Here is a 13,162-nt window from a genome sequence, read left to right as displayed (position 1 = left end):
CACTTTTGAATGAGCTTTGAATACCTTGAATTGAGAAAGTCAACCATTTCCCAGAGGGTCAGCTCACTGTTATTATGTGAAGGCACTTCCATTTTCATTTATCTTATGGTTTCAAGGGAATTTTAATTTTTTTAAATTACTTTTTTTGATGTAGAGATGAAATAAAATGGACTACAATCCTTGGATTGATGATTGCCTTAATTATAAACAAAAATTGTTTGGTGTTGGATTTTTGGCATATCCTGATCTAAAAACAACAAACTTCTGTTTGTTTTTTTTTAAAAATCAAATATTGCATGCATAAATATGGTATGTTTTAGTAATCTGAAGTCTTTGAAAGAAGTGCACAGCTTTGTTTTTTCTGTTGTCTTTTCCTTATGAATAATGTATTGATTTAAATTCCATTCAGTTGTACAATATAAAATAATAATTGAGATGCAAAATATTTTTTGGTTTAAGTAAACATATTCAAACCACAAGTGAAAGCAAGACATACATAGCATTAAAAACTAATCAGTTGATCAAAACTGAAAATCCAGTATTATTACAAGTGCAAAATTCATCAAGATTAGTATATTAAAGTCAGTGATCAGCAGAACACTAAGCATTTCATGTAAATGGATCATTTTAAGTCATTGGCTGGATGATGGTTATATCTAAATGTTCAATAGTACACTCTCTTCTCTAAATACAGTGTGAGAACTTTTGAGATTTAAGTCTTCATTTAGGTATACAGAAAACGATTTATACTGTTCTCTGTCATGAACCATAAAAGGATGTAATTATCACTGCTGAATGCAAGTAATTTTTAGCAATTGCTGATCATTTCCCCATGCATGTTCACATTCTCGAATGTGGGTAACCATTTAGGAAAGTATGAGTTTTGTAGAAGCTTGGGGACCACGCTCTTCCTGTGTATTTCCAGGAGAGAGAGGACATGGACCATGTATGGCACAGTTGTCAACTCTCTTTTCTTTTTGTGGGACAAGAACTCCATCCCTACTTGTATTCTGAATCTGCATGTAATTGAACTAGTTGGTTATGTCTAAATATTATAGTAGTTGAGAAATGGATCTTGCATGCTAGGTTTTTTTTTTTTTAAATGTTTCATTCCTTTAGTGTTGTCAGGTTGCTGTAATCTAATGGGTTCGGAGACTGCTTCTAATGCATTATAAAGATGCTGTTGTCCTGACAGATGACCATGGCTGGTACTTTTTTCTAAATTGGGAATAGTATGATAGCTGAAAATGCGAGTATGATTTATAATGTCACCTCAAACCATCAGGTTAAGCAAGGAGAGGCTGAATGGTTTTCTAGGAGCCTCTGAAAAAAGAGGAGTCTGGTTCACTGGCACAAGCACTGTAGTCTAGTACAGTGGTTCTCAACCTTTACAGACTTCTGTGGCCTTTTCAGGAGTCTGATTTGTCTTGTGTACCCCCAAGTTTCACCTCACTTGAAAACTACTTGTTTACAAAATCAGACATAAAAATACAAAAGTGTCATAACACGCCGTTACTGAAAAATTGCCTTTTTTCCTCATTTTTACCATATAATTATAAAATAAATCAATTGGAATATAAATGCTGTACTTACATTTCAGTGTATAGTATATAGAGCAGTATAAACAAGTATAAACAAGTCATTGTCTGTATGAAATATTACTTTGTGCTGACTTCTCTAGTGCTTTCTGTGGAGCCTGTTGCAAAACTTCACAAATATCTAGATAAGTTGATGTACTCCTCGGAAGACCTCTGTGTATCCCCAGGGGTATGTGTACCACTGGTTGAGAACTAGTGCTCTAGTATTATGCGGTAAATTCACTGGAAAGATAATCTCTGGAAGTTCTCAGCACTAAAAGATTGTTGGTATAAGTACACATCATATCTTTTAATAAAAGCTTGTCTTCATCAGATACATTTATTCTCTTTTGCTTCTATCAAGGACTTGACAAAAGCCTCCATACTTAGTTAGGAACTCTTTTTTAATAATTTTGGAAAAACAGCTGTTGTACGTACATGTGCAAACACAGAAACTGATTTTGCAAGATATATAGAGATCTGTGTTATGTATTGAAAGCAGGATTCATACTAGAAAGGGTTTTACATCCTAAATTTATAGTTAGACAACTTCATGCAAGCCTATTTACTTGACCTCCAACAGATTGTAGGCACATTTGCAAGAAAAATTAGTCATTTGATTATAGCAAACTCACTGCCCATATTTTTTTTTAAAAAACACCTGATATTAAAAAGAGAAGAAAATACTTTGCATTGATTAGATAGACTGTTTTATCCCTTGACTTTTAAAAATGAAATGGCACCCATGTTAGTTGTGGTGTAATCGTCACTCTTCCTTTAAATGCATGTTCCTTTCATCCATATGCTTTTCACCACCTTATTCATATGGTTGCAATCTTTCTAGGTACTTCCAAGTATTTCTGTGATGCCTACCATCTTGGTATCTAATTTCTATCTGTGCAACTGACTGAATTACGTAAAGTAGAATATCTTTTCCAGAAACATGTGAAACATATTGTAGGTCATCATTTGAAAATATTTTCTAATTTTAAAAAGAGTAGCTGTTGTCATGAAATGAAGAAAATTAATATTTCAGACTTCACACGCATACATCAGTTGTTTTTTTCTGTGGAATGATGTTTTGAGGTGCAATTAAGACTGCCCCTCCGAGTGAACTCCTTATACAGCTTGACAGAAATATTGCCTGCACCCTGGTGGAATTGCCCTCCAGTGTGCCTCCCATTACAGGGTTAGGAGTGTGATCAGGTTGCACTCTTCTGTGCCCATAAAGGGCTGAATCACTTCAAAGGTCTGAAGAATTTTGCTTGACAGTATGAAAAAAAATTAATGGGAAAATCTATACACATGCCTTTTTAATTAAGAGAATTAGTGATTCATAGTACACTTATTTAAAACATTGTAATTGTAACTTTATAAATTATTTTTGGATAGTTCGAGTTACAGAATTAAATAAGTTGTAGAAACCTCAGAATAGAAAGAGAGTAAATAATGTTTGCAATTCTCAGTGGTCTTGTTTTCTAATAGTTATGCCAAAAAAGAAACATGGAGCCATATGAGTGTTGGTTGTTTTTTTTTTTCAACAGAGAGATCCCATTTGTGCCTTTCATATTGTATAACATTTCAGAGTGATGACCTGCTTGTTTTTGTGGTCAAGCAACACAGTCTGACTGTTTTAAGTGTTGACGTGCACCTTGTCATTCATAGCTTGTTTAGCCCATCAGTAGCTTGCATGAATACAGTTATTGCCTGCTAGCCATGTTGTTTTATATTAATCAATAACTAGCAACAGAGATGATATAAAGTCTTCCCAGGCTGGCTAGATGGATTTGTGCATGGCTAAGCAAATAAAACAATTGTTCACTATTCACATTTATAGTCAAATAGCTGTTAGGTTACATTACAATTAAGATAGAGCTGTTCTACCACTGAGTTGTAGTTTCCAGATTAAAACTGTTTAATTGTTATGGTTTTGATTTAAAAAAAAATCCTAGTATTCAAGCATATGGCTTGAACTTCCGTTTTTTGCTCAGTGGTGTTTTGCCCTTAACCTACCCTTTTTTGTAACTCAGTGCTATTATTGACTCTGAAAGTGTGACTCTCACTATGTCATTCATGAAGCTGGTCACCATCTTGTATTTCCTTCATGGGAGGGAATCCAGAGGCCTGCTTTAAAAATTTTATTTTCATTTCAAATTTACTGTACAGTCTGTATAGTCCTTAAATTCAAGAGGAACTTAGATTTGGAAGCTGCTCAAGTGACAGCCTAATTTCTTCTTCCTGAAAGTTTATGATGGTGTCCTAAAACACATCATTGTCGGCATGTCTCATTGGATGGCAGTATAGGAGGTATTGGCTCTGAGATCAACATATGCTGTACTTGTATCTGTAGGAAGTATTAATCTATCTGAAAAAAATGCAGTTTCTCTAGATATCTGATACAATCAAATGGATTAGGTTTCATCGGATTTACAAAAATATAATAGTCATGTAATGTATTTGAGTAATGTATTTTAATTACCTAAATTTATTGAATGTATGAGAATACTTGGGCTTTAGTCTAGTCTAGTATTTTTCAACTAATTAGAGGCATGCAGATGTCCAGTACAGATGCTCCCCAACTTACGCAATTGTTCCGTTCCGTTAGTCCGGATTTCGGGTTTGCGTAACCCGGGGACCGTCTGTATCGCCCCATCATGTTATGAATCATATTCACAGCAATACGTGGACACAATAGGATAACTGTACAAAGGAAGATTAGCCTCTTAACTCTGGATTTCCTTGCTTTATATAAACATGGTCTACCAAAGAGACCTCTCTAAAGAACATCTGTGCTGTTAACTATTCAATGATACTCTTCTCTTGTGGCCTGATCCTAAGTCCACTGAATTCAATGGTAGACTTTCCATTGAGTGAATTAGCTTTTGCTCAGACTCTTGGTAATTATGGAACCAATATCCATCCTAGAATGATGAGTAGGTCACCGTGATTAAATGAGTTGCTGGCTTTTTAATGAGCTGTAAAATGGAGATGTTAACTACTTGTGTTAACTAACAATCAGTTGCCACTCTTCACATAAATAGTGATGTTAACCCTGGCACCCTGACTAATTTCCATACTAGCCAATTATATTCTGCTAGCTTGAATTCTCCCTCAGTTGAATAAGAACAGGGCTGTTTGAAAGGTTTTTTTTCTGCTGCAGCTGTTTTTTATAGAAAATTGGGTTTTTGATTAAAATCTTTTGTGGGAAATGTCTGTTCTCCACAAAGGAAGAACTTTTATTGGGGAAAAAAATGGAGTACACAAAACCTGAAAAAAAAATTACCTGGAACTGCTGCTGTTATGGTTCATGGGAGTTGTAGTTTGGGTGCTTCATTTACCTCATTCTGTTCTATGGACTGGGTTCCCTGGCCAGACTACATCTCTCAAGATGCATCATGCTGCAGTCTCAGGCCTGGTCTACACTAGGACTTTAATTCGAATTTAGCAGCGTTAATTCGAATTAACCGCGCACCCGTCCACACCAGGAAGCCATTTAATTCGACCTAGAGGGCTCTTTAGTCCGAATTCGGTACTCCACCCCGACAAGGGGAGTAGCAGTAAATTCGACATGGCTATGTCGAATTAGGCTAGGTGTGGATGCAAATCGAACTTAGTAGCTCTGGGAGCTATCCCACACTGCACCACTCTGTTGACGCTCTGGACAGCAGTCCGAGCTCGGATGCTCTGACCAGCCACACAGGAAAAGTCCCGGGAAAATTTGAATTCCTTTTCCTGTCTGGACAGTTAGAATCTCATTTCGTGGTTGGACATCGGGGCGAGCTCAGCAGCACCGGCAGCAATGCAGAGCTCTCCAGCAGAGGAGTTCATGTAATCTCTGAATAGAAAGAGGGCCCCAGCATAGACTGACCGGGAACTCTTGGATCTGATCGGTGTGTGGGGCGAGGAGTCTGTGCTTTCGGAGCTGCGCTCCAAAAAACGGAATGCAAAGACCTACGAGAAGGTCTCCAAAGCCATGAGAGACAGAGGATACAGCCGGGATGCAACACAGCGCCGCGTGAAAATCAAGGACCCCAGACAAGGCTACCAAAAAATCGAAGCGGCAAACGGACGCTATGGAGCCTGCCACCACTGCCCCACCAGTGACCATGGACTCTGACGATGGGACAGTGTCGACGGCCAGTTCCTCGGCGATGTTCGCGGACGGGGAAGATGAGGAAGGGTTTGTGGAGGACGAGGCAGGCGACAGCGCCACAACACTGGTTTCCTGACCGCCAGGATCTCTTCATCACCCTCACGGAGAGCCCCTACCAACCCTCCCGGCCGTTAACCCGGACCCTGAATCAGGGAAGGATCACTGTAAGTGCTTTAAACATGTAAACTTTTATTCTTAATATAACAGGAATCTGAAGTATGTGAAAAGGAGGTCTCTATATATATGGGGATAAATCAGAAATCCTCCTGGGAGATCTCCACGAAGCTCTCCTAGAGGTAATCGAAAAGCCTCCGCAGGAGGTTCCTGGGGAGAGCTGCCTTATTGGGTGCTCCGTGGTAGCACACCTTTCCGTGCCAGGCTTTCATGAGGTACTCAGGGAGCATTGCCTCCCCGAGCACGGCTGCATAGGGCCCTGGTTTGTGCTGGCTTTCACGCAGCATGCACTCTCTATCTCCTTCAGTGACCCTCCTCAGGGCGATCTCGCTTGGCGACTCCTGCATCTAATTAGGAAAATTACCGTAATGTTATGCCCAGTCCAAAGTATTTTAAAAAAATCTCCGGACAGACGGCGTAGCAGAGAGTCAGCACGCTGCTGCGTGACAAGCGTAACGGGAAGCCAAAGAATCAAATGGACGCTCATGGAGGGAAGGAGGGGTGGGGGCTGAGGACGCAAGCTATCCCACAGTTCCCGCTGTGTCCGAAAATCATTTCCATTCTTGGCTGAGCTCCAAATGCTTCTAGGGTCAAACACAGGGTCCGCGGTAGTTCAGGGCATAGCTCGTCAATGTACAGCCACCCCCCACCCCCAGAAGGAAAAGGGAAAGAAATCGTCTCTTGACTCTTGTAAATGTCACCCTATGTGTACTGAATGCTGCTGGTAGACGCGATGCTGCGGCACGCTACGGTAGCATCCTCGCCCCCCCTCCCCCGCCTCATGGGTGACTGATGGTGCAAAACGACTGGTACCCGTCCTCATCATCAGCCTTGTGGTAGATGATATAGTGCAATAGGACTGCTACCTGTCCTCATCATCAGCCCATAAGTAGACGGCCTGCTAACCGTCTTCATCATAGCAACAGGGGGCTGAGCTCCATCAGCCCCCGCCCTTCATGTGTAAAGAAAAGATTCTATAATGCCTGGACTATCATAGCAGCTGGAGGCTGCCTTACCCTCATTTCATTTCCCTAACAAGTCACTGTTTCTTATTCCTGCATTCCTTATTACTTCAGCATACAAATGGGGGGAAACTACAACGGTAGCCCAGGAAGGCTGGAGGAGGAGGGAAGCAACAGGTAGGGTTGTTGCAGGGGCACCCCCTGTGAATGGCACGCAACTCGTCATTCCTGTGGGATCTGACACAGAGCGGCTGTGCTCTGTAGTTCTGATACACTAAAACCCTAGTACAGTTGCCCCATATTCTAGGCAGGACTGTTTCTATTTTTAGATACCATAAAGGAGGGATTGACTCGGGGAGTCATTCCCAGTTTTGTCTTTTGCGCCCCCGGCCGATCTCGGCCAGGGGCACTTATGACAGCAGCAGAAGGTGTAGTGCAATAGGACAGCTCCCGTCATCACCTTGCCAATTTACATTGGCGTGGTTGATGGTGCAGTATTGCTGACAACCATCTCTGCTGTCATGCAAAAGCAAATGAAGCTGCTGTGTAGCGCTGCTGAATCGCCTCTGTCCGCGGCATCTAGTACACATACGGTGACAGTGACAAAAGGCAAAACAGGCTCCATGGTTGCCACGCTATGGCGTATGCCAGGGCAATCCAGGGAAAACGGGCTCGAAATGATTGTCTGGCATTGCTTTCCCGGAGGAAGGAATGACTGACTACATTTACCCAGAACCACCCGCGACAATGAAATTTGCACCATCAGGCACTGGGATCTCAACCCAGAAGTGCAAGGGTCGGGGGACACTGCGATGGGGTAGAACAGGGGCAGAGTTTATGCTTTCCGGATTGCCTGCTGCAGGAGTGCAGACGAGATAGGTGCTGTGCATGGTGTTGTTCACAGACACAGACTAGACTGTGTTCATTGTTCGCAGAAATGTATCTTTGCAAGGAATTCACTCCCTCTTTCCCATCACACAGCTTCGACTGTCTCCAGACCTGCAACAGCATCCCCCTCACAGAGGCTGGCAAAGATTAGGCGTCGAAAGAGAAAGACACGGGACGAGATGATCGCTGAAGTTATGGGGTGCTCCCGAGCCGAGGCGGACCAGCAGAGCCAGGGGAGGGAGACCCTCTCTCAGCAGCAGCGCTCACACAGCGAATGGGAGGAGAGGTGGCGTGAGGAAGACAAGCAGGCGACTCAAACGCTGCTTGGACTAATGAGGGAGCAAACGGACACGCTCCGGCGCCGTGTGGATGTTCTGCAGGACCGCAGCCAGGAGGACAGAGCCCCCCCGCAGTGTATCTGCAACCGCCCTCCCCCGCCACAAAGTCCCATACCTCCCATCACCCAAAGTAACCAGAAGGAGTGGCGCCAGGGGCCGTGAAAACTGTCACTGCACCCCAGCAGAGTGCTCAAGTACCCAAAAGCTCTCATACCCTAATTTTTGAGAATTCCTTCCCTTCCTGACTCACCGTAGCCCCAATCCCAGTTTCATCCCCTGACTGTCTGGTTAATTATTAAAAATACTTTGCTGTTAATTACTGTTTCCCTCATGCTTTTTTACACAACGCTGCGTTTGAAGGGGTGGGTGGGGAAGGGGGTAGGGTATTGCATAGGACAGTCACCTTTAGCAGGGTACAGAGACGGGGGCAGGATCAGCAGCAGGTCACACACACAGTGCAGTCAGTAGGCACCCTGGTCGGTATGGGAGGTGGTTTGCAGGTTCTGTGTGGGTGGGGGGGTACGTGACTTTGTAGCGGGGGAGGGGGGTTACAGATCTCATGCAACGGTCCCTGTCCTGGACCACAGAGCCACGCAGCAGAGGAATCTGTATCCGTCCTCCCCCGCCGCAAGGCCACATAGCCCCCGCACACAGAGTCCCAAAAAGGAGGGATGGCAGGCTCCGTTGAAACAACCAGTCCGGCACTGCGGACCGCTCTGGGAGCAGGAGCCTGTCATTCCTCGAGTTTAGAGGCGGTCTTTACATCACCGCACACCCTACCCAGCACAGTCTGCGTCCCAGTTTCAACCCTTTAACGCAAAGTCATCAATAAAGAAACCTTTGTAAAGTCACAGTGGACCATCTGTTTTATTTTTAAACGTGTGTTGGAAGTGGGGGAAGCGGGGTGGACGGGGTATGTAACTGCAGATGCTAGTCAACAGTAACTTGGTAAAGAAAGAGAGGCAGGTTCAGCTTCTCTGTAAAGAAACTGAACAGTCACAGGTCACGCTGCTCGCTGGTACTTGAAGAGTTGCTTGTCGCTGTGCAAGGCATCTGCACAGAGCTTCATGAGCCAGGGCATTAGCGGGTAGGCTGGGTCCCCAAGGATCACTATAGGCATCTGCACATCCCCAAGAGTTATTTTGTGGTCCGGGAAGAAACTACCTTCCTGCAGGCGTCTAAACAGACGAGATTTCCTGAAAACACGCGTGTCATGAACCTTGTCCGGCCACCCGACGTTGATGTTGGTAAAACGTCCCCCATGGTCCACCAGTGCTCGCAGCACCATTGAAAATTAGCCCGATTTCTCAGCAGCTGACTGTGGAAGAAGTGGACGATAAAGTACGAGGAGTTGACAACGGCCATAACTGCCGTGGGCTCCGTGCTCGCAGTGCTGTGGCGCCCGCGCTGTCACTGAGCAGAAAAGTGCACGAACAGATTGCCCGCAGGCACTTTCGGGGAGGGAGGGAGGGCGTGATTGACGGTTCAATGATGACAGTTACCCAAAACCACCCTCGACACATTTTTTCCCCCCAGCATGCATTGGGGGGAAATCCCAGAATTCCAATGGGCAGCGGGGAGTGCGGGAACTGTGGGATAGCTTCCCACAGTGCACCGCTTCCAAATTCGACGCTGGCCCCGTTACTGGGGACTCTCACAGTCGAATTAGTGTTTTTAGTGTGGATACACAAATTCGACTTCATAAGGTCGATTCCACAAATTCGACTTAAGTTGATTCGAAATAGTCTTGTAGTGTAGACATAACCTCAGAAAAAGGGTAGAAACATGGTGTATCAGGGGACATGTAGTCTGGCCTGGAAACTCAGACTTTACTGTCCCTGTCCCTGAAGCTCTGTGGTGGTATTTCTGGATAGACATTTTCAGTTTTTGGTGAATAATTTGAACCAAAAAGTCAAAATTTTCTGTGGGGATGGGAGGAGGGAACCACATTTTCAGACTAGCTCTGTAAAGAAGGTATTCTTCACTTCATATTATAAACTGCTATAGAGTTGTGCTGTGCAGCTAATATACCAGTACTAAAACATCCTTGGAATTTCTAAACATTATAAATGACAATTTCTTAACTCAAAAAAAGTATTGCAGCCAACTTGGAGGAATTCTTTAGACCGTGTCCCAGCAGATAAAGCAGAACTGATCATAGAACAAAAAATTATTTCAGGTACAAGTGATCATGACTAAGGCTACATTTTAGTCACAGATATTTTTAGTAAAAGTCATGGACAGGTCACGAGCAGTAAACAAAAATTCCTGGCCTGTGACCTGTGCATGACTTTTACTATATATCCCTGACTAAAACTTGGGGCGGAGGCCTGGGTGCTCGAAGTGGAAGGGGGGCAGGTTAGGGCAGGGATTGGCAGGAGCTGGGGTTTGGGCAGGTTCCCTACCCGGCTGATGGGAAGCAGGGCCCTCCAGTTTCTAGCTCCACATGCTGCCTTCGTTCCACCCCAAGCCCTAGTTCTGCAGCTCCCATTGGCTGGGAACTGCGGCCAATGGGAGCTATGAGGGCGGTGCCTGTGCCTGCAGGCGGAGGCAGCATGTGGAGCTAGGAGCTGAGGGAGGGGAGTTTCTATCACCCTTCAGGGGAGCTCCCCGCAGGTAAGCACTGCCCGGCACCCAATCCCCAGCCCTGAGCCCCCCCACCCAAACTCCTGATGCTGGGAGGATAGGGTGGGGGACCTGAGACTGCTGCAGCACCAGCCATTGTGACTGGCACAGGGGCTGCTCAGGCGGCTCCCAGGCCAGCTGCACGGGCCACTGCAGAAATCACAGAGATCACGGAATCTGTGACTTCCATGTCCTCTGTGACAAACACGGAGCCTTCATTATGACTTGATCACATATATAACCACATTTATAATCATTTGATCGTATGGTGTTGATACCACTCTTTCCATTCCACTAGTCTCTCAGGAGGATGCTGAATAGCAGGTACTAAAGTTAAACATTTTAAAATCAGCAGGTCCAGATAACTTGCATTAAGAGTTTTAAAAGAGCTGTCTGAGAGACTCACTGAACCATGAATGTTCATTTTCAATAAGTCTTGGGGCACTAGGGAAGCTCCAGAAGACTGAAAGAGAGCCAACGTTTTGCCACTCTTTAAAACGGGTAAACAGGCCTATGATTACCAGAGTCATCCCGTTAGTTTGACATTGATCCTTGGCAGGATAATAGAGTGGCTGATATGGGACTTGATTAATAAAAAATTAAAGGAGGATAATGTAATTAATGAAAATCAATATGGCTTTATGGAAAACAGATCCTGTTATACTAACTTTATATCTTTTTTTAATTAGATTGAAAGTTTGATAAGGGTAATAGTGTTGATGTAATAATTTTTTGTAAGTCATTTGACTTGGTACAGCACAACATTTCAATTAGGAAACTTGAATGATATAAAATTAACATGGCACACATGGCTGAATTTAAAGCTGCCTGACTGACAGATTTTAAAATGTCATTGTAAACAGGGAATCATCAAGTGTTTTTCCAGTGAGATTCTTCAGGGGTTGGTTCTTGGCCCTGTGCTATTTAACATTTTTATCAGTGAGCTGGAAGAAAACATGAAATCAGCACTGTTAGAATTTTCACATGACACAAAAATTGGGGGTAGAGAAAAATAATGAAGAGGATAGGGTCACTGATCTGGATTGCTTGATAAACTGGGCCCAAGCAAGCGATATACATTTTAATACAGCTAAATGTAAAGGTATCCATTAGGAGCAAATGGTGTAGCCATTCTTACAGGATGGGGGTCTCTATCCCTGGAAGCAGTGACTCTGAAAAAGATTTGGGGGTCATGGTGGATATTTAATTGAACATGGATTCCCAGTGTGATGCTGTAGCCAACAAGAGCTAATGTGATCCTGGGATGCATAAACAGGAGAATCTCCAGTAGAAGTAGAGAGGTTATTTTACCTCTGTATTTGGCACTGCTGCAGTTGCTGCTGGAATACTGTATCCAGTTCTGTGCTCACAATTCAAGAAGGATGTTGATAAATTGGAGAGGATTCAGAGAAGAACCATGAGAATGATTAAAGGATTAGAAAACATACTGTATAGTGACAAGGTCAAGGATCTCAATTTATTTATTTTAACAAAGAGAAGGTCAAGGGATGACTAGATTATGGTCTATAAATATCTACACAGGGAACAAATATTTTAAAAGGGCTCTTCAGCCTAGCAGAAAAAACTATAATACAATACTATGGCTGGAAGTTGAAACTAGACAAATTCAGACTAGATATAAGGTGTACATTTTTAATGGCGAGAGTAACTAACTAGTGAAACAAGTTGCCAAAAGTGGTGTTGGATTCTCCATCACTGACAATTTTTCAATCAAGATCGGATGCTTTCTAGGAATAATTTTGGGGAAGCTCTGTGGCGTGTGCTATACTGGAGGTCAAATTGGATGATCACGGTGGTCTTCTGCCCTTCATATCTATGAATCTATTAATATTATACCCGAAATTCAGCTGGATTTCAGTAGTAGACCCCTGTGTAGCACTGTATTTCAGGTAAAGTGTGTAAAGTCTCTTCAGGATGAAAGGTGCTTTATACATATGTAAAATAAAAGCTTAAAGTGCTATTTCAGGTTTATGCTATGTGAATACTGGTGAGAGGCAGTTAGAACTTGACAAAAATCTCTAGACATGAGAATGAAAAGTATGAGAGTATCTGATCAGGGGGACAAGTTTAGAACAGCAAAATAGGAGACCTCAGGAAAGCTTGAGCAAGATCAGGATATTTTGGGGTGGTATGAAGGAGCATTTGGAGCAATGTGCTTTTATGGGGAAGGAAACAGTCGCATAGAAAGTCAAGTTGACGTGGGAAATGAGCATGAATCTATGCATTTTTAGAAGTATTTCTAGGTAACCAAAAATTGGCCAAACTGATGAAGAAAATTGGGCGCTGTGTGGTTCTGGTGATATCATAACCCATTTAAACTTTGCTCTTGTGGTTTATGATGTCACAAAACCCATCTGAGGTATTTATTTCCTTGTAAATCCCTATCATTCATGACTCAATTGATTTAAATCAATGGGAGTCTTT

General features: G+C 43.2%; 1 protein-coding gene across 3 annotated transcripts in view; it reads left to right on the top strand.

Moving 5' to 3' along the window:
• RSRC1 (arginine and serine rich coiled-coil 1) overlaps window positions 1–13,162 on the top strand; it is a 365,671-nt gene that overhangs the window by 155,753 nt on the left and 196,756 nt on the right. The window lies entirely within an intron of this gene.

The sequence above is a fragment of the Mauremys reevesii genome, linkage group 9, assembly GCF_016161935.1.
Source record: "Mauremys reevesii isolate NIE-2019 linkage group 9, ASM1616193v1, whole genome shotgun sequence".
Classification (NCBI taxonomy): domain Eukaryota; kingdom Metazoa; phylum Chordata; order Testudines; family Geoemydidae; genus Mauremys; species Mauremys reevesii.
This window is presented reverse-complemented; position numbering and strand designations above follow the sequence as displayed.